Source organism: Onychomys torridus, chromosome 11 (assembly GCF_903995425.1).
Source record: "Onychomys torridus chromosome 11, mOncTor1.1, whole genome shotgun sequence".
In the NCBI taxonomy this organism is placed as follows: Eukaryota; Metazoa; Chordata; class Mammalia; order Rodentia; family Cricetidae; genus Onychomys; species Onychomys torridus.
In genome coordinates, this window is record NC_050453.1 from 44,572,276 (window position 1) to 44,593,742 (window position 21,467).

The following is a 21,467-nucleotide window of genomic DNA, read 5'->3' on the forward strand; positions in this document are numbered from 1 at the left end:
TTCATTATCTTTTCAACGTAACTCTTACTCTTGGAAAAAAAGAGGAAGCAGTGGCTGCAAGCAGCAGTCTCTCTCTCTCTCTCTCTCTCTCTCTCTCTCTCTCTCTCTCTCTCTCACACACACACACACACACACACACACACACACACACACACACACACACGCACACACTATCTAGGACCATTTTAAAGTCATGTTTTATGAATTTAAAGGTCCGATTCTGAAAACTAAACACGCACACGTAGGATGTTAGGCTCCACCAGGAGAGCTCGCCCTGGCTTGAATTCCACCTTAACAGAGTCAGTGAGACCAGCCCACTTCTTAGCCCCTCCTACCAGTGGGAAAAGACTTTCTTGAAGTCGGAACTGCCAGGGGATCCCGACTGACAGAAAGTTAGAGGCACCAAGAAGCCCGAGGATTCTCACTGAACTCTGGGAACTGTAAGCATTTACTCTCCCTGCCTGGCCCCTCTCGCGCTCTCCCTAGCTATCCGTCCGCAGCTACCGAGGAGGAAAGCATCCACGCGTGATAAAACCTCACTGCTTTCACTCCTCTGCCTTTGGGAAAGACTCACGGAACAGGCTTCAGTCCCCTCCTTACTGATGGGGATGTGCTTTCCTGGGTCTAAGAGCAGGTTGGAATAAAGGGAGAAATTGTTGCCTTCAGCGGGTGCTGGGAAATGTAGTATTTATAGAGAAGTGAGTTGGCGCGTCTTTGTGCTCCACGTGATGCCACCCAGTGTTTCCAGGCTCCTGGACTTGAGTTGCCTGTTGCTTGACAGTGGAGATCCTCAGGGGCAGTTTGGTGACTCATTTAAATTTTAATTGTTTAAAAAAAAAGAGTTATATTAGTGACGTATGCAGAGAATTTCTGGGTATCTAATGCGTTGCTGTATTATGTGACAGACAATACTGAAAATCTAACCGGGAGCTAACAAGAATTGCTATTTTCTTAGTCTTTGGGTAACTTGTCTGTCCTGACAGGAGAACAGGTCAAAACTTTTCTTGAAAATATTATCAAGTTGCACACGCTTGAATTTTGAGTGTGAATATTATTTTAGAATTGGGGTTCAAAAGGAGGAAGGGGAAAGGCATTTAGTTTTGAAATAACGGTGACTTAACCTATTTAAGTTTTTTTACAACTTGAAATGATTTTGGTCTTAAATATATATTCCATCACTTTAAAAACTAGGTTAAGAAGTTTAAATGCTCCTGCTTTTGGTTGATGATTTAAACTGCTTTCTGTGAAGGGGCGGAGAGTGTTAGGGACATTCCACTTAGAATGGTGTATTCTAATGTTATATTTGGGATTCTAATTTGGGAAAGGGGGCTATATTTTGTTTTGTTCCTGTTTGTTGAATACATTTGAAGTTTCAGTCAAAGAGATTCACAGAGAATTCAATGAAATAAACCCATTGAGTCTGAGATTATATCCTAGGTATACTGAGACCTTGCCAATGAAGTTGGATATTTGTTTTTATTGAGCTCAGGAAGAGTTAAATTTTAAATTAAGCAGTAATTACAAAATGCATAGAGAAGTATTTAATCGGCCTTTTCTCAAAGTTTTACAAACTTTCCTCTAAGGGAAACATATTTTATGGGAAGAGAAACTTTCATTTTAACAGCCTAAGTTATTTTTATAGCACTTCATATTTATTTCTAAATAGGGAAAAATAAAATTATGAGACACATGTCTTAGCCCCTGGTAGTAGAGTTCATGCCATAGAGGTCATTTGTTCTGTTTTTAACACTTGTCTTTCCTTGTGCCCTTACTTAGAAAGCAGAGTCCTGAAGCTGATGGTTTGCATCTTAATAAACATGTTCCAGGAATAAAAAAAGAGGAAGACAGAACTCTCGAGGTTCCTTTTCCTTCCCTTCCATTTACCGACACACCCCCACCCCACCCCAACATACTTCTTTTACCCCTCTCTGGTCACTGACTCCATCACAAACATTTTGAGAACTCTGGAATCCTCCTAGGATAATGTATGTATGCTCTTCCAATGCACGCACCTCTGAAAGGAAGACATTTGCCACACATTTGCCAAAGGAATGACTATTTCCTAGAACTTTGGGTTACACATCAAAATTAAGTAGCAAACCACTCCACTTGTAAGTGTGGAGCTGTCTCGCTGTTAATATAGTGTCCACACTGGCAATTTGTTCACTAATATTTAGGAATTCTAAGCACCTAGGGCCATGAGTAGCTACTGGCCTAGAAAGCAAGTGACCTAGATTCTGGACTCAACCCCAATAATAATCAGCCAAGAAATATTAGACCTGTCATTTTTTGCGGCTTCTGATGAATCTTTTTACTTAACCATAAAAACATAACAGAAATATTGAAGTTTTTTTTGATCATGTAGTATATCTGTATATTCTACTTTTATTCTAACGTTCTGAATCGTATTTCCCAGACTAATCATAAGTTTTAATATTATTACCTATTACAAAGGTAATTCACACTCATTGTCAAAATCTTGTTAAAAAACAGAAAATTGCAAAAGAACAAAAGGGAAAACCTTACTCTCCTCGAAGGAGCTCCCTCTTTGGAATGACTTTCATCTCTTTATTTTCTTTTTAGCATTTGTTGATTATCCAGCATGTATTAGCACATACAAAAAGAACCCATGCATTTGCACTAATTTAAACCTTTACATATTTTTCCTGAATAATATATAGTCTCACTCATAGATTCACAAACCTGAGAGTTTGAATTTGGTGCCATTTTCTATGGCACTTTCTCCTGATTTATATGATTCTATTAAAACATTTTTTATAATTGTGACTATTTTCATCCATATTTTTTAGCAAATACTATGAGTCTCTACTAGGAGTCTGATACCATGTAGCAATGAAAGACTTTGGCTCTTTCCATGAGCTATGTTCAGTTTGTGAATATGCTGAATTGACCAATCATAACTTATTGAATATTTAGATTGATTATAATTTTCCACATTATAAGTAATATTTAATCTAAAACCATTATAGTAATGTTATGATTCAGTCTTAAAAGTACATTTCTAGACTTTAACAAAATTCCCACAACTTTCAAATGATGAGCTCATAAGCCACCTAGTTACTTAATCTCCTTATATTGTTTTTTTTTAGCTGTAAAATAGGAATAAAAATAACTCAGTATGTTGAGGAGCCTCAAAATATTTAGCAAAACGTCACAGAGTACTAGTTACTCTTTGCCATTTTGCTTTTGAGACATATATCCATTCATAAGCAGCTTGAAGTACTAGAGTTTGACTACAATAACATTGGATGCTATGGATAAGAATACAGAATAAGCAGAGAATCCAATCATTCAATCACTACAGGCAGAGTGCTACCTTATTTACAATTGCATCTTTTTCTTAAAGAAGTTTGGCAAATATTCAGAATGTTTGCATATTTCAATGCGACTTTAACATTTTTTTCCTCAGCTTTGACTTTTAACATAGTTGACATCATTAGAGATCATATGGAATCCTCATAGATTTTGAAGAATGTCAAAGGTCTTAACAATCCAGATGAAATGCGGAAGTAGAGATAAAAATCCTATAAACTCATCTTTTAGGGGTTTGGTTTCAGTGTTTCATGAGACTTCCACAATGTGTGGGAATGCACAAGAACATGAAAGCAAATCATATTCTCATAGACTCATAGCTCACCAAAATTGAGGAAATACAAGAGAATTCTGAGAAGATACCCAAAATGTCTGTAGTGTGTCTCACAGCTCTGGAGACATCCAGACTTGCTTAATGTAGAAAAAGTAGAGCAAAGGGTAAGAGCTGGTTATGTGATGATTACTAATAAAAAAAGTTTTGTAAAAAGGATGCCCATGTTTGTCAATAATGAGAATGTAGAATGAGCTTAAGCATTGACCAACTCATCATCTTCTACCTCTTGATTACTGGGGCAACAAAGAGCTGGGGAACTGACAGTGGTTCTGGAGTTCTTTTCAGAGAAGGCAGCAGGCAGGGAAGATAGTCTTCTCATCTTTGGATGCCATTACCTGTGTGAGTGTGTGTGTGTGTGTGTGTTGGGAGTGGGGCTGCAGCGTGGTTCTCACTGCTCTTGATATATATATATGGCCTCAGTTACTGCTTTACTGTAACTGAGTAATTTGGTGACTTTTAATGCACGCACAGCACTCTTGAATACAGTTTCCTTCTCTTCTCAAACACATGTAAATAACTAAGTGCTGAGCATAATCAGTTTTGAAAAGCTGCACAACCAGTTTAATCGCTTAATTAATTCAGATGTCTTTAGAGACACTCAGCAAACACCTGTGAGTGAGCTGGGATTAAAAGACAATGGACAGCCCTCCTCTTTCTTCCTGCTTTAGCACGTGTAACTGGGGACACTTTGCATTTCATTTCCTTCGCTTTGGAGTCCACCGGCAAATTTAGGAATTTTAGGCAAGCGCTGGTTTTAAGTAAGCAGACAAGGCTCCCTAATATGTCTAATACCAGCATTCTTCTCAAATACGGATAACTCATATCTACAAGACTCTACTTACATTTTCTTATTCATTTTGTTTCTATTTATGAGCTATTTTCTGATCATTTAGTTTGAAAAAACATGAATTCTATAATTATCTTCTATTTATATGGTGCTGCATGGTTTCAAAAAAGACTACCTAAGAACTTCCTTCATAGCTGAGGCCGGTAGCACAGGCATATCATCCCAGCTGCTTGGAAAGCGACACAGGAGGTTAACAAGTTCAAGGCATGCCTGGGCTACACACTCAGTTCAAGGCCAACCAGAGAAACATAATGAGATCTGGTCTAATATGTTTTTAAAAGTAAAAAAGGGGGGGGGCAGGGATGTAGCTGCCTGGGGATCATTTGCTTGTCAAGCATTCACTAAACTGTAGACTCAATCCCCAATACTTAAAAAGAAAAAATAAAATAAGCAACAAAATGAATAGTAAATTCTTTCTTTCTTTCTTTCTTTCTTTCTTTCTTTCTTTCTTTCTTTCTTTCTTTTTTGATAATAACTATGAATTAGCAGAGGTATTACTGCCATCTACATTGACTGATGTGAAAAGAGAAATTTGGGAAACAATCCAATAACTTCTCTGTCCAAGTCTGTGTCCATGGCATCCATCCCTACTTCGTATATTTCATCAGACCTGCTGATTTGTTCCTATTCCCTGGTTTTTGATATGCTGTATTTATGGTTGTCAGCCTCCTCCTTCTGGGGTTAACTGAAGAATCGTAAGGGAAGGCTCAGAGTACATTGTCCCAAAATCCAGTCCCACAGCAGATCAATTGTTCTGCCCTGGTAACTTGGTTACTGATTGAGAGGACATTGCACTAATACTCAGATTGACTGAGAAATTTGTTTCTGATTTGTAATTTCAGGGTTTTTGAACTACTTAGTATTTTATACAGGTACATATGGCTTCAAAGAAAATAACATGTATGATACTTTATCAAAACTATGAAATAGACGTGTTAAAGAATGACTTTTATGAATCAGGATAAGAAATGCTTGTGTAACCAAAGGATTTATGTTCAGGTTGAAAACAAAGGGGTTTCTAAGACTATGTGGAGTCTTAAGGCTCTTTCTACCCCTGGTTGTGCCAGACAGTTAGTATAAAGCATTTACATTCATCCTTTGCAGAACAAAACAAAAGGTTTACTTTCCCTAGCAATCCAGAAGCTTACAGCAAAGGAGATAGAAGCTCCTTCTCCAGACCTATAAACCAGTTGTAAACTCGTCTCGGTATGCATATGCATATGCATATGCATGTTTTGATCACAAGTAATACGCAATAGCTGAGGCCTGCATGCTGGGTGCAACTCTGCCTCGACAAGCATTAGGTCAGCAAACAGCTTCTGAATTTCAGGCAGTGAATTGACACACTTCCTGTTTGCCCCACACTTCATGCCCACATCTCTTTACTAGATAAGCAACTCGAGTTTAGTCCATAAGCAGCAAACTGGTTGTTAACCCCAGGTTGAAGGATATTTTCTTGTTGCATTAATGTATCTGTATTCCAGAAGATACTGCTTGCCTGAGGTAGTCTAGGGGAAGAAAAACCATGTCTTACATTTTTAGGTTCTGTTACTTATTTATGGAAACAAAAAGGCAATAGATTTTGTGGATTTTTTTTAACCTGTATTTTATGTGATATTATAAGAAAAATTGAGAGAAATAATTTAGGGCAATTATGTCAGAATTTATAGAAAATCAACTTTCGGGGAAAGGGCATCAAGATGTACACATGCAGAATGGTATAGATCATTCTGTGTAGACTCTTTCATCTATAATTATGATCTTTTAATAACCATCAGTTACTACATCTACCACAATCTCAAATAGGTTTCTACCTCCTTTCCTTCAACTATTATAAAGAAGATGATTTTAAAATTGGCTTAGTTCACGGTCACAGATGAAAGATTAAAACCTGGCATTTTTGTAATCGGTTGACTTTCAATGTACAATGTACATGTCCAAATAATACCTTCTTAAGTATTAGTAGAGTCTCGGTTCTCAGAAGTTGCAGCCAACACATTTCAGAAAGATTTGTTGTAGCAAAAACTATAATTAAAAAAAAATGTTTCTTTAAACCAAGCGTATAGGCCCAGGTCTAGGATCTTACACAGGTAGATTACGTGTTCAAGGCTTGTCTACAGAGTGAGTTCAACTTAGTGAGGTCATGAGTCAGGTGAGTAGTAACACAATAGAGCCAGGACGTAGCTCAGTGGTAGTAGGTTTGCTAAGCCTGTGCAAGGCTCTAGTACCAAAACTAAAGAAATAAATATCAAAATAAAAAAAGTTAATTTAAATCTATTAAATGGTTATTATAATCTGTGACTTAGTATTTATTTTCTGAGCTAGCAATAAGCAGAGATTTTAATTTTAAAATATGTAAAAGTTTACAATGGTTACAGAGAACTTCCCCTCTTCTTTGCATTGTCTGTAGTGATACCTCTCTCTTGTCAATGACAGATGATGAAGTGGTCAACATAAGAAGATGTGAGGGGTGAGAGGCAATGTGTAGGAGGTGACCACAATGAGGATAGCATTGGTTCCTGGCTGAGAACAGCATTTGTAAAGGAACCTGCAAAGAAACAACCATAAAATTAGACGGGAAACCAGAGATTTGGGATAATAATATGGAAACCCAGGAAGGATGGCTGTTCCAGAGGAAACAAAGATTGAGTAAGATGAGGGTGCAGAATTGACCTCTGTGTTAGGGAAGGTGGGGGGTCGTTCCTGATAGTCACCAGACCAGTCTCAGTGGAGATGGAGACAGACTAGAGGAGAAAGTGGAGGGGGATGGCAGTGCCTGAAGCCAGAGGACAGTGCAGATCTGGGTACATCGAACAAAGGGTCCTTTCTAGAAGGAGCAAGGACTGATGGAGACTATAGCAGCTTTGCCAATCAGTAATCTGATCGAAAGTGATGTTTGATGATTCAGGAAAGAAAGTTTTTGCCATCAGAGTAAAGTCCATTTAGAGGTAAGGATCTCCCATTCAGAACCGTGTGTGCCATGTCTGTCCAGGAGGAGGAAGGCTGCCTCTTTGTTGTCACATGCAAAGGAGTCCTAACCTAAGAGAGTGCAGGTGGGTGAGATCCTGGAGGGTGAGAAGGAAGCCAAGTCACTTCCAGGAGTGTAAGGGTATAAGGTGACCTGAGACCTTAGATGCTGCAGCTTTGGGTGAGGGCCTTTTCAGGCTCTGAGGATGAGAGCAACCACTGCCTGCCTGGCTGTGTGATTTCCTTGTGACTGTAGAGGATAGGTGTGAAGACTCTGTGTAGTTGATTTTAGAATGTGTGTGTCTTCAGTTTTTGTTTTCGTTGATTTTCCTTTTCCAAAAAGGACAGGAAAGAAGGGAAGAAGAAAAGGAGGAAGAGAGGAGTGGGGAAGAAAGAAAGAGAGAAAGAAGAGAGGGAAGGAGGGAGGGAAGGAAGAAAGGAGGGAGACAAAGAGAGAGAGAGAGAGGTGCAGGGAGAGAGAAAGAAGTTCAAAGCCTTGAAAAATAAAACAGTACATTAAGCAAAGCAAAAACCCAAACAAGACAGAACCCTAAACACAAACACCTCAAATAAAAGTATGTAGAAATCCAGAAACTTTTAGGACTCAGGTCTTTTTATGCAAGTTAGTTAGCAAGTGGCAGGGTGTGTCACACTTTGGCTTGGTTTCTGGTAGGCGGGAATGAGCCTTTGTTCTTTTCAAACCCCTCTTGGATTCCACGCCTCTCCCTATCCCTGTTAGACCTCTTTCTACACTTCATCGGATCTCAATGGCTTTCTACCTGTTCCAAGAGGCAACCTTCTGGAATCTGTTTTCTTCATGTCCTACTTGGTGGGATTGCTACTGAAGTTGGTTTGAGTTCTGAGTATTAGACTGCTGGCATCCTCCCCAGTTCCTGCTGGTTCCCTAGTGAAGTCCTTAGGTCTTACTTAGCACATCATCAGCCATTTGTTCGCCTCTCCAGTTTCTGAGGAAAAAATTTTAAATTCTATTCTATTATTATTATTATTATTATTATTATTATTATTATTATTATTTTAAGACTGGCAATTTGGACTGGGACTCACTATTTAGACCACCCTAGGCCTCAGTTCCTTGGTGTTGGGATTACAGGTATGTGCCATCATACCTGGCTCTCAGAGTATTAGTGTATCTGATAAGACATTCTAGGATTTGATTGAATGGAAGGAATTTTGCGGTACGGGCCTGGAAGATAGCAAAAATGTGCTTGCCTGATATGTGTTAGGCTCTGGAGTCCATCCCCAGTACCATATCAAAACCAAACCCAAATCATGGTATGTCTGAGACATAATAAAACAATAATAAAAAAGAGGATCTTTCTGAGAGTCCTACTGCCAGGATGTGCTTTTTCAACCTGACAATTTGTTTTTAATCTAAAAATTACCCCCCTGGCTTCTTTTTCAATCACTAGTGTCTTAGGGAACAGCTGGTGGCCGTAAACAAAGTGATGGATTCTTCCCACCCCGACAAAAACAGTATTATTGAAATACTGACTCACATAGTTCTTCAAAGAAAAAAAAAAAAAAAAAAAAAACCAAAAAACCCCACATTTTTTCATAAGTCCATTAGCCATTTTCATAAACTCGCTTCCCATAAAAGAGCCTTAGTTCAGAACTACTCAGAGTCTGAGGGGCTCATGCTGACCAGCATGTAAGAGGAGGGGCCACTCTGTCAGAGGCTGTGAGATTATTCCTGGCTGTGCTGTGAGTGGGGGGCGCTGCAGAGTTTAGGAGCTTCTTCCCTTCCTTCCCCTCTCCCCGCTGCCCTCCTGCTTTCCTGACAGGTCATGAAATGGAAAGTCACTGTGTGCTTCTCTCCAGGTTCTGCCCATGTGTCTCGTAGGCTATGGCTCAGTCACAGTTGGCCAACTTCCTCATCTGCCAAAGGAAGGGGACACGACAGACATTATTTTGGTTAATTTTATATTTTAAAAAGCACCAGGAGGAACTCAGCTGACACCTTACACATTTGGCTGACGCCTTGGGTGCAGCCTTCTAGCTCATACACAAAGGTTGAGGAAATAGACGTTTGCTGTTTGGAGGGGATAACGGGGGTGCTAATTCACCTCATTCAATCCATCGTTGTATAACACCACATGTTCAAGGGGTAGCACAAATGCGTCATGGTGCCAGCAGAGGACGGTGGCATGGGAAGAATGCATTTTCTGTCATTTTACCTTACATAGTTCTGGGAGTCATTCTGCCCTCAAAAACATTGCATCAGATTTAGGACAATGCTAGTGTGTATTTCAGAGGCACCATGCCACACTTAATATTATTTAATATTTATGGACTGCCGCAGTGCCGTATTGCTTCGTAATTGTTTCCCTTTATAATCTGATGGTTTTCGTAGATGGCCTTAACCTCTTGCTGTATCGTGGAGTTCTTTCATTAGACTGTTACCAGGGTCCACAACCAAAAGTTAAGAACATTTTCCCCCAAAACAAACTTTGTCTTTACAGGCCCCTTAATCCTGCAAAAGACCAGGTTTGTTTCTCATTTCCAAAGAGAATTGCCGTTCATAGTATCTAGAAGACCATTTCTAAAATTCCTTTCATCTGGGAAAAGAATTGTGACCTGGAACCCTTATTTCATGTTACACGATCCTGAACCTGCAGGATAAATTTATTGAATGGATTTAGACTGTGGTGGTCTATGTGTATTAAATAATAGTGTGTGGCTTGGTGCCACTGAAGCACACACGGGCGTTGTTTTAAATTTGATGCAGTGTTTTTGAGGACAGAGTGACTTCCAGAGCTATAAAAGGTAAAATGGTAGAAAATGCATTCTCTGTGCCGCTGTCCTCTGCCGGCACCACAATGCACTTGTCCTACACCTGGAATGTTTGGGTGTTCTACAATGACTGGCTGAATTAGATGAATTAGAATTACTACCATTCCCTCCAAACATCAAATGTGTGTTTCCTACAAACAAGGTCAGTGTCCCACGTTTCCAAAATAGTTGCTGTTTGAAGCTGGTTGAAAAGGGGAGTGAGGAGGAGTTCATTGAGAATTAAAATGGCCCCCATGAGAGAATTCCAGGGAGCTTTGCCTGAACTCCTAGTCTTTGAGAAAAGGTGGGCGTTCCCCAAAGGGCAATTACTAGTACATCATGAGTAGAAAACAGAACAAAACTCAGTATTTATAGAGGGAGTGGAGTCCTCAGTACAACACAGTATGCCCACAGGGGCATATTTACACTTCCAGTCTGCAGAGACAGCACAGACATAGTCTCAAGGCACACTGTATTTCTTGGCACTTAGATGTGTTTAAAGGGTTAACACTGGCTGAATCTTCTGATCAGTTTCTATATTATCTAAAAATGAATGTTGCGTATTTTCCAGCCAACAGTGTAAATGTTATTCCGTATTGTTCTGAGTGATGGAAAGAGTTGTTAAAACAATCTATGTAGTATTTGGAAGTAAACCGCTTGTAACTAAGGTTCAAACATAGAAAAGTATAAAAGATGAAATAAAGCATAAAGCCATTTTTTTAAAATCACATGGGAGAAATTCAGTTACTGTTTTTTTCTCAAATTCAAACATTGAGTCTACTCCACACCAGCAAACTAGTAACTTAATCACTTAGCATACTGGCCAAAGTAAAGTGTGTGTGTGTGTGTGTGTGTGTGTGTGTGTGTGTGTGTGTGTGTGTATTCCTTTTTAATTTTGATTAATTTAAAAAAATCTTTACTGTGTACACTCAGGTATAAAGGAGAAATGAATGTTGAGCTGTACCCTGGCTAAGCTGACTGGGCTTGTCTGTTCCTTAGGCTGCTGCTTATAAATCTGATTCACAGTGATAGCTGGCATGATAAGAGTATTTCCTCCAACTCCAAACTCTAAAATCTAGCCAGAATGGCCTCTTGCTCAGGTGAGGGGATGGAAAAGAACAGCCAATCTACATGTCAAGGGAGGAATATGAGAAAGCTATCTGGGGGCTGAGGAGCGGTCAGCTTTGTTTGTAATTCACTGGGGAACAGGCAGGCCTATTTGCTCCTCTGAAGAAGTGGGCAGGGTCCGCTGAGTGAGGGCTTCTTAGTAGCAAGGTAGTGCAGGGAACTACTACAGCGAAGCATTAAGTAGCGTGTGCTCATCGATATGGAATGCTTGGGGGTGTGCATGGGAGCTTGCTGAATGGCCAGACAGGGTGGCTGCCCGGAGGAGGGGGTGGGGTGCTGTGCTGCCTTCTAACCAACAACCGGGCTCAGGACAGGTCTCCAAACAGCGAGGCTGCTTCTGTTCATTTTGTCTCCCTCCTCCAGTAATGCCCCTCGCAGTCCGTTCTTCATTGCTGAATTCTGGACTGCTGTGCCCGTGTTTATCAAACTGTGCTCTAAAAGGGATGATTAATTTAAAACAAGATCAGTCCGAGGGGCCATAAGACAAGAACATCATAGGAGAACACCTAGACAGGTATTCTCCTAACAGAAAACGTAAGCACACAGAGACACATGGGGAATACCGGAAGAGGGAAGAGATGTGGGGACTAGGTGAGGAGAGCACCACCGTGAGCAAGGAGAGGGGGTGCTGAAGACCAGCTGAGGAAATGAAGGCTACTCACATGGCTGCTGCCGTACTTTTACCTTTTTTTCCTCTTCCTTCCTTCCTTCCTTCCTTCCTTCCTTCCTTCCTTCCTTCCTTCCTTCCTTCCTTCTTTCCTTCCTTCCTACTTCTTCCTCCCTTCCTTCCTTCCTTCCTTCCTTCCTTCCTTCCTTCCTACTTCTTCCTCCCTCCCTCCCTTCCTTCCTTCCTTCCTTCCTTCCTTCCTTCCTTCCTTTCTTCCTTCCTTCCTTCCTTCCTTCCCTTCCTTCTTTCTTCTTTTTTTTTTAAGGAAAACATGACATTTTTATCATGTCACCTTCTTGCTAAGGCTTCCTAATAACTATTTCCTAACATGTAATTTCCAAATGTTTCTGGATGTCATGTCTTTAAAAATTATGTTTATTTTGGGAACAACTGTGTGTGTAGATATTGCTGTGTTCAACAGCTGCTCTGTGCGTGTGCGTGTGTGCGTGTGCGTGCGTGCGTGTGCATGTGTGCGTGTGTGTGTGCGTGCGTGCGTGTGTGTGTGTGTGCCCGTGCGTGCGTGCGTGTGTGTGTGTGTGCGTGCGTGTGTGTGTGCGTGTGCGTGTGCGCGTGCGTGCGTGCGTGCGTGTGTGTGTGTGTGTGCGTGCGTGCGTGTGTGTGTGCGTGTGTGTGTGTGTGTGTGTGTGTGTGTGTGTGTGGGGGGGGGTCTGAGCAGGACTTTGGAGAGTTGGTTGTCTTCCTTCTACCGTGTGGGTCCTGGTCATTGAACCCAAGTCTGGCAGCAAGTGTCTTTTCACACTGAGTCATCGTGCTTGCCATGTGAGAATGAAGGAGAAGGATTGTTTTGAGGCAGGTCGCAATTCTAGGGCTGGCTCCGTCCTGTTAATGTTTCACACTACTTGGGAGAGAGGTTTTTCCATAACATGGATGTAGAGTTTGAGTTGTCAGGTAGACCAGTTATTCAGCCTTCTAAACCTTTGTTTGTTTTAACCTTTAAAATGTTAATAATAATTACTACTTTGTTAAGAAAAATAAATGAGATAGTATGTGTACATTATTTAACAAAGTACCTGGGAAATAACTAACAAGTGTGTATTAATATTTCTTTCTTTTTCTTTTTCCCCTCCAAAACAGGGTTTCTCTCTGTTGCTCTAGCTGTCCTGGAACTCACTCTGTAGACGAGGCTGGCCTCGAACTCACAGAGCTCCTCCTGCCGTCTTCCTGAATGTGTGTGTTAATTGCATTGTAACTTGTGGCTGTGTTCTGTTGATATCCCTGGGAAGCCTGGGGTTTTCTGAAGGGAAACTGAGGAGAAGGACGATGGGAGGGGGGACTTCCGTAGGGGTGGGGTGTATGAGAGAAGAAAAAAGAAACGGAAAGGAAAAGAGAGCTCAGCAGCCCAGAAAAACAGTTCAAAATATTTAAGTCAACATCCAATGAAATCAATTTGATCGATCACAGCTCTATCACAAAAATGAAGTTTAAATACGGACAAAATTAGTGCTGAAACTAACAACTGCCTATATATGGAGCAGTTTATTCTAGATTCTATGAATAGGGAGTTCCTTGTGTTCATTCTCAGCACATGGCTTCATCTATAGTCCGGAAGTTTCCCCAAGTAAAAGTCCTCACATGCTTATTCATCCTTTCATCGAGAGTAGCTCAATAATCACCACTGGTCCAGCTGGAGAACTGGGGGGAGGAAGTAGAGCTCTCCTCATGCAGTTCAGAGTTAGGGCCACCGCTGTGTAATGAGGTACACGGCTTGTGCCGAGCTCTCACGTAGGAACACATGGGTCTGAGCTAGAAGATGCGTCAAGAGGGCTTTCCTCACGGAGCCTTTAAGCAGAACACTTGAGTGGCAGGCCGGCAGCTCCAGGGAGAGCCACAGCTGACTTGGAGAGTCTCTAGTGGTTGAGCCTTTGCCTAATGGAAACATTTCCTTTCCCCCTTCCTGTGGACTCTGTTCCTTCTCTGAAACTCGGGCATGGGCTCTGTATGCAGTTTCCTCCATATGTGGTTGTGCTCAGTATGCAGGTGTGCACTGTATGTGGTGCGTCTGTGTGGTTGTGTTCTGTATGTGGTTGTGCTCCATATGTGGATGTGTTCCGTATATGGTTGTGCTCTGTATGTGGTTGTGCTTCTATGTGGTTGTGGGTTTAGAGTGAGCTTTTAGGAAGGCACATGTGGGAGGTTAGGAAGAAGTGTAGAGACCTAACTTAGAAAGTAGAGAAAAAAAAAAAAAATCCGTTCCAAATGAAGAACTATGGTTCCAGCACACGGCCCCGGGTGCCTTACTATGACATGCTGGGCAGGCTCTGCAGTTATGTACCTGGGCTAAGAAATCCACCTAGTTAATAACCTGTGTCTGAGTTTGGGAGTGTATATTTTTGTTTCCTAGTGAGCAAAGAGCCCTCAGGCTTTCTATACTAAAGTAATGCGGCTTGAGGGACATTTCTTGTTCAGGTCTTCTACATTTAACTCCCTTTTTATTTGCTTGTTTAGAGATAGAGTTTTGCTATATAGCCTTGGCTGACCTGGAACTTGCTTGTAGACCAGGCTGGCTTCCGACTTAGTGACCTACCTGCCTCTGCCTCCAGAGTGCTGGGATTAAAGGTGTGTGCTACTATTCCTGGTGTATTTATCTATTGTAATTTCTATTGTTCTTCATTTTTCTCTGCCTGTGGGTGATAGAAAGCTTCACTTAGCTTTAATTAAAAAAGAAAAGCATCATCCAAACCATTCAGGAACAGAACTTCAGTAATGCCTGAGTGGCTATGCATTTCTGGAAAGGATGCTGAAGGGACAGAGGGCCAGGGGCTTTTGTTTTCAGAATATCTGCTTCTCTCAACAAACTGGCTGACTGCAAACTTCTTAGAGCTCTCCCTAGAGCCAAATGCCTCTCACAGAGGTGAGGCAGTTTGGGGAAAGCATCAGTTTTATACACAACAATGCATTATTTTATTCATTTCGTTTGCTTGTGGTTGGAGTTTCCATACGTTTGCTCATGTCCTCCCAGTGAGTCTGTGAGATGGAGGGACCACTTCCTCATTTCACACAGTGGGATGAATGGAGGGTCTGGATGGGAGATGGAGCAAGCTCTGCTTGGCTCTGGGGCTGAGAAGGTGGCACGATGTTGTGAAACCTCATGTCACTGCTGAGGGAATGTAGTCCCTGTCCTTCTGGCCACCAGATGCTGCAGCTTTAATTATAGTGTCTTCTCCCTTTGTGACATCACCCTCTGCAGAGAGACAGAAGTGACATGGCACTTCAGGCTGGCCTTAGAGTTTTTACGCACATTTTCTGAGAAGCCTGTGTCGCTCTGACATGACTAAACGGGCCTTGGTCAGACACTATGGCATTAATCACCCCTTGGACGCCAACAGTTGCATGGCACAAGCAAGTGTGTGTTGGGAAGTGTGTCTAAATGCCCCTCCTCTCATGAGGGTTCTAATTATAGGGCATGGGAGAAAAAGGGAAAAACAGGACAAAACACCCCCAACCATGAGCTTCGTATCTCTTACTGCAGACTTGCCAGATAGTCCTTACTCAGGAAGACTGGTTGTTTAGCCTTGTTAGAAGGAATGAGGGAAAGCCTTCATTGTCATGCTTGTGCAATTTAGTTGTAGTGAGATTTCCAGGCCTGAGCTAGTTGTGGGGGTAAAGGCATTTCCCGAGGGTTTAAAATGGAGAGTTGGGTAGAGATGTCTTCATACCACAGAAACCTAAAGTATCTGCGACCGTTACTGTCAGTGACAGGAGGGGGAATGTGGGTGAGTGAAAGCTGCTTCCTAACCAGAACTGAAAATGGTGTCACGGACAGTAACTACACATGGTTTTTATCCTGAGGAGAAGTGATCATATACTAACCCAGGTCCCTTGGGACTGCTTTATTATTTCCTGGAATGACAATTGTACATATGAATGAGGTCTATTTGACAGTTCTTTTTTGAGATAGGGTCTTACTATGTAGCCCTGACTGACCTTGAACTCACAGATCCACCTTGCTTTGCCTCCAGAGTCCTGAGATTAAGGGCATGCATCACTACAGACCCCATAACATGCACTGGATTTTAAAATCAACTAGACATAATTAAAATAAGAAATCCCTAATGTGTTATGTAGAGTTCTGTGTGCCTTTGACTAAGTTTCCCCTATTGTATACAGCCAAAGCACATTATCAAAGCCAGGACACTGACACTGGTGCAGCGTTATAAGGATACTATAATACTAAAGTATTGCAGACTTTGTTCAGATTTTTACAGTCTTTAGTATTATTTAGTCTGAAAGCCATTGACATTTGACTGGAGGTCAAATCCATGTACATAACTTTGCTGTTTTGTTTTTGAGGGAGTTTCTTACAATGTGGTTGTCCTTTACTTATTCATTCACACATGTGTTATTTTTAGATTTTTATTAGCATATACAATGATATGTTTCACAGCTGCATTTTCAAACATGTTTATAATGTGTTCTGATTGCATTCACTCCTCATTACTTTCTGTTGTTCTTTCTTCCTTTTTCTGATCCCATTCTTTTTTGCTGACTAGTGTGAGTACTCCCTTGTACTTTCATATTTTATTGTTTTAGGCTTCTTCTGGGAACCAATGGATTTCATTAGAATTACTTATAGGAGCATGGGTGAAGAGTTGTTTACAGAAGCATGGGCAATTGACCAGTGCCTACACCAATAAAAAAAATGTCTCTCTCCTCTAGCCCCCACTAGGTGACTGTAGGTTCTTAGAGAGGAGCTAGGCCTCAACCCTGTGCTACTCCATGATGAGATATTGCCTGTCCCTATTTTGGGCATGTCCTGTATAGGTTATTACGGATGTTAAGAGTTCAAGAGGACTATGTCATGCCCAAAAGACAGCCTTCCATACACTTTACCCCTTTTTCTGGCTCTTTTATTTTTTTCTATCCTCTGTTCTACAATGTTCTCTGAGCCTTTGGCAAAGGTGACATGGATGGCTGAGCATTCAATGATGCCTTATACTTAGCACTCTGACCAATGGTGAATCTGTATGGTAACCTCTACTCATTGAAAAAGGAAGCTCCTTCATCAAAGCTGACACCAACACATAAACATAAACATAAACATAAACATAAATATTGGTAGGGCAATTTGACAAAACCATCATGTCAATTTCTTAAACTAAACCAACCATGGTGTCATCCCCAGCAAGACCTGTGACCTCAGCAGCCACTGGCTTTTCATCATGTTTACAGTACCAGACACGAATCCCTTCCTATGGAGCAGACCTCAAATCCAATGAGGAAGTAATTGGTTACCCCACAGGAGTCATGCCACTGTTACACAATTTTCCTTACAGGTTGATCACACAGCATGCAGTGTTCATAACCGAGTGAGACTGTTGATGATAATTCTTCCCCACCAGCCCAAGACCCTGCATGACACCTTTTAAGGTTATGAAAACTAACTAGCTGTGAGGAAGAAGCTTCCAGCCTGGTTTCCACTTGAGTTCTCTCAGTCTTGTATCCAACTATGTGGTGCCTTAAGCAATAGGGCCTTATGGTTTAGTTCTGGTGGACAACAGCAGATACTCAGGGTTCTTTCTGACCAAGCTGACATTGAACCTGTAAGTCTACTGACTCATCCTACCATGTGCTGGGATTACAGATATGTGGCACCTCATCTAGTCTCATGTTTATTGTTAATAGAGATAGGATTGGATTTTCATCTGCCATTGTGGTTCCATCTATCTACATCTCATTTCATGTTTACTTATTCTTATGCTTCCTGCACTCTGTAGCTATTTTCTGGTGATTCTTTTTCTTGGGGTGGTGGTGGTGGTCTGGCAACCCATTTAAATTGTTTTGTTAATATTTCAATGATATTTGAGTGAGTTTGTTAGTTGTGCTAGGAATTAAGCTATATATGTATTAATTTATTGCAGTCTTCTCCGTATAATTAATAACAGTCTGTCATCTTTGCACATCGTTGCAATTCTTCTTCAGTTATTTGTGCTATTGCTTTCCAGTATGTCATATCTTCACGTGTTATAAGTCCAGTGCTATAGCATTGTAATATGTTGCTATAAACCTCACACCTTTTATAAAATGTAGAGATAAAACTAAACATTATACTTATAGATTATTTGGTATGAATCTACACTTTACTGAGGGTGGTATTCTTTATTGATTCCTATGGATTTAGACCATCTGGTGTTTTTTTTCCCTGCTCCAATATAGCTACATTTATCGTTTCCCTCTCTGTGATATAATTTTTATGTATACAAAAGAAATCTACACACATGCAAACACATGTAGCCCCTTTAAATGAGCTCAGTGTAATTTTATCATTTTATAGCATAAAGATAAAGAGAAGAAAATATATATATATATATATATTTTTTTTTTGAAAAAGTTTTAACTTTATTGGTGTTCTCTGTTACTTTGTGTGGATTTGAGTTATTGTCTACTGTCAATTCTTTTCAACCTGAAGAACTTTCTTTGCTATTTCTTGTCTTCCCAGGTTTCTTCCCTCCCTCCCTCTCTCTCCCGTCCCTCCCTCTTTGTTCTGACCCCAAGGCCTCATGCATGTTAGTGGCCTCATACTAAAGCTGCAGTTCCTGTCCTTTAACATCTCACAGTTATTTTTAAGTTGACATGCTCAGCAATGGGTTTCATCATGACATCTTCATTTATGAGACAGTATACTTTGGTCCCACTATTCCCTCCCAGCTGGTTCTCTTTTCTCCATCAGCAGATGCTCCCTTTTGCTTTCCTCTTATATGTATTCCATCACGCTCTTCGTTTATCATCTTCCTTAGGGTCTTTTCCTTCCCTTTTCCTGATAAACGTTCTAGTTTCTTGACACTAAAACACAGATACATAGACACACTTTCAGAAATAAACAAATACACACACATTGTTTTAGGTTTAGGTTCTGCATCTTTTACTAATTTATTTTTTTATTTTTTATTTTAGCTCTACAAATTCTTCCTGTGCTTATTGCTGTGGTAATTTCTGTATTTGTTCGGATTTCTAAAAGAGAGTTTGGTGGCTACAGTATGCTCAGTGTGTAGTTTGATTCTTTCCGTACTTTGACTATGCAGTCCCACTGCCCTCAGGATGCTGCTGTGGGGTTCTGATGAGAATTCGCCTGTTGATCTTTCATTGTCTCATGCATGAGCAGCTGTTACTTTCTTGCTCTTAAATTTATTCTTTATAACTTTTGAATTTCAACAGTTGGGCTATGTGTCTAGGTATCAGTCTTCTTTGTATTTATTCCATTTGGAGGAACTGAGCTTTATTGATATGCCTTTAAATTAAAACCAGGGAAATTTCAGCCAATATTTGTTGCCATTTTTTTTTTTCCTTCTCTTTCTCTTTGGAACTTTTTATGGTAGGATTCACATTGGTTTTGTGTCCTTTTTTTATTGTTTATTTATTTGTTTTAAAAATCTTGTAATTTTTATTATGTTTATTTGTTTAGTGTATTTGTGTCTGTGTTTTCCAAGGAGCTTGGGCAGAGGATGTCAGAGGACAGTGTGTAGGAGGAGTCGGTTCCTCCTTCCACTATGTGAAGCCTACAGGTTGAACTCAGGTTCTCAAGCTTGGTGGCAGTCACCTTTCCCAGATGAGTCTTCTCCCTGGCCCTCTTCTGATTAATTTTGAAAATGATTCTAGATGGCACATCAAGGTGTAAGTTGTATATTATGGTGTCTTGATTCTGATATTTTCTATGGGTATGCTAATGCTACTGTTGAGTTGTTTTAGACCCCTCAACTTATTCACAGATGTACTCTATCGTGCTCTGCCTCAAGCACGTTTATTCAGGTTACCCTCCCACCCCCATTCTTGCTTTATTTTCTGTGTTGTTTTCCCAGGGTTCTTTCTGGGTTAGCAAGGCTTTGTTGTCAGCCAGTGTTTGGCAAAGATTTACTTAAGCGTCTTAAACTGAGGATGTCTCTGCTCTATCTGACTTGCACGTGACTTGAAGAATGCTATTCTAAGTTCAGGGAGTTTGTAAGTCCCTGCCTGCTTTTCCTTCTCTACTTAGGACCCTCACATGGCATAGCCTTGCTCACACTCTTTTAGCACATCAGGAATCATCTGGGCCTTTCCACGGTCTCTCTCAGCCAACCTATCTCCCTCTGTTGTGTTGGGGGTTGTAGCTGGATCCTCAAACAGGGCTCTGTTTGTTGTTTTTAATTTTCCGGATGATCTATAGTGTGGATCCCATGTTAGTATGAGACTTATCTGGTATTTGTTTCTGTGATCTTTGGCTTCTCTGACAACTTCTAGGGTGTGGAGTATTCCATGTTCTGTCCAGTTCCAACCAGCAAGGCAGCAGAGCTGTGCATTCTCAAGGCTGCCCTGCCTTCCTAGTTAGAACTTCATGCTGAGGAACTTGGGTGGGTAGGAGCAATTCTTTCCTAAAATGTCATAGACCTCCATTGTTCCTGGTTCTTGGTGTATTGGAAAAATACTGTTCATTTGTTGTAAGTTTTTTCATTAGTTTCCGGCTTGTTAAGTGATTGCTTGTGACATTTATGTCTCGTCAATGTTTCTACAGCGAGAACTTTTCAAATTATATTCTCTGTTCTTCTAGAAGTTGGTCTAGCTCGATACTCAACCCTCAAAGTGGAAGCTTTGACCAAGACCCTAAAGTATTTTTGTTGAGATAAAAACACTAAAAATGAATTATTGGTATACTCTATATATTGCACATGTTTTTTTTTTTTTTATTTGTTTGTTTAGTGGGTTGATTGGTTGATTTTTGTTTTGTTTTGATTTTGAGACAGGGTCCTATGTAGCACAAACTGACTTCTTACTCAGGTAGCTGAAGATGGCCTTGGACCACTGATCTCCTGCTTTTGTCTCTCTAGTACTGGGATACAGATATGCATCCCCAGTTTATTTGGCTCTGAGAATTGGGCTCTGGATATGATGTGACTATTTGATTTCCCACCTTGACCACCCCTCAATGATGGGCTGGAGCCTATGATTGTAAGCGGAATAAAGCCCTGCCACCTCTAAGTTTCTTTGTGTAAGGGTATTTTACCACAGCAAAAGAAATAAAAATATTTACCACAGCAAAGGAAATTATTAGATGAGGGAGGAGTGAAGAAGTCAGTGAGCACACTTTTCCCTTCCTGCAATAGGCTCTGATTTCTCCTGTACATGGACCTGGCATCTAAATCTATGAGTTCATTTTTGTTTATTGCAAAAGTTAACAGAAATCTCCTAAGGCAGCCTGAAGTTTCATTAGGGCAGGAAAAAGTTTAGACCTGGATGGAGTTAAAGGAGAAAAGACAAAAGGAAGTTGTTCTAGGACTAAAGGATTAATGCCATGAGTCATGTTTGCCTAATATCTAGTAATCTTGTAGTTCTTAACCTTGTAGTTTGAGAGAGGAGGGGACAAAGGGAGATAGGGGATGATTTAGTAATATTAGTTGGAGCTAAGCATGTTG

At 40.7% G+C, this 21,467-nt stretch overlaps 1 protein-coding gene across 1 annotated transcript in view; it reads left to right on the forward strand.

Moving 5' to 3' along the window:
• The first annotated feature begins 340 nt into the window (after nucleotides 1-340).
• Pla2g4a (phospholipase A2 group IVA) overlaps nucleotides 341-21,467 on the forward strand; it is a 143,735-nt gene continuing 122,608 nt past the window's right edge. The window contains exon 1 of the mRNA XM_036202269.1: nucleotides 341-440. The gene's annotated coding sequence lies outside the window, so the exon portion shown is untranslated. The remainder of the gene's footprint in view (nucleotides 441-21,467) is intronic.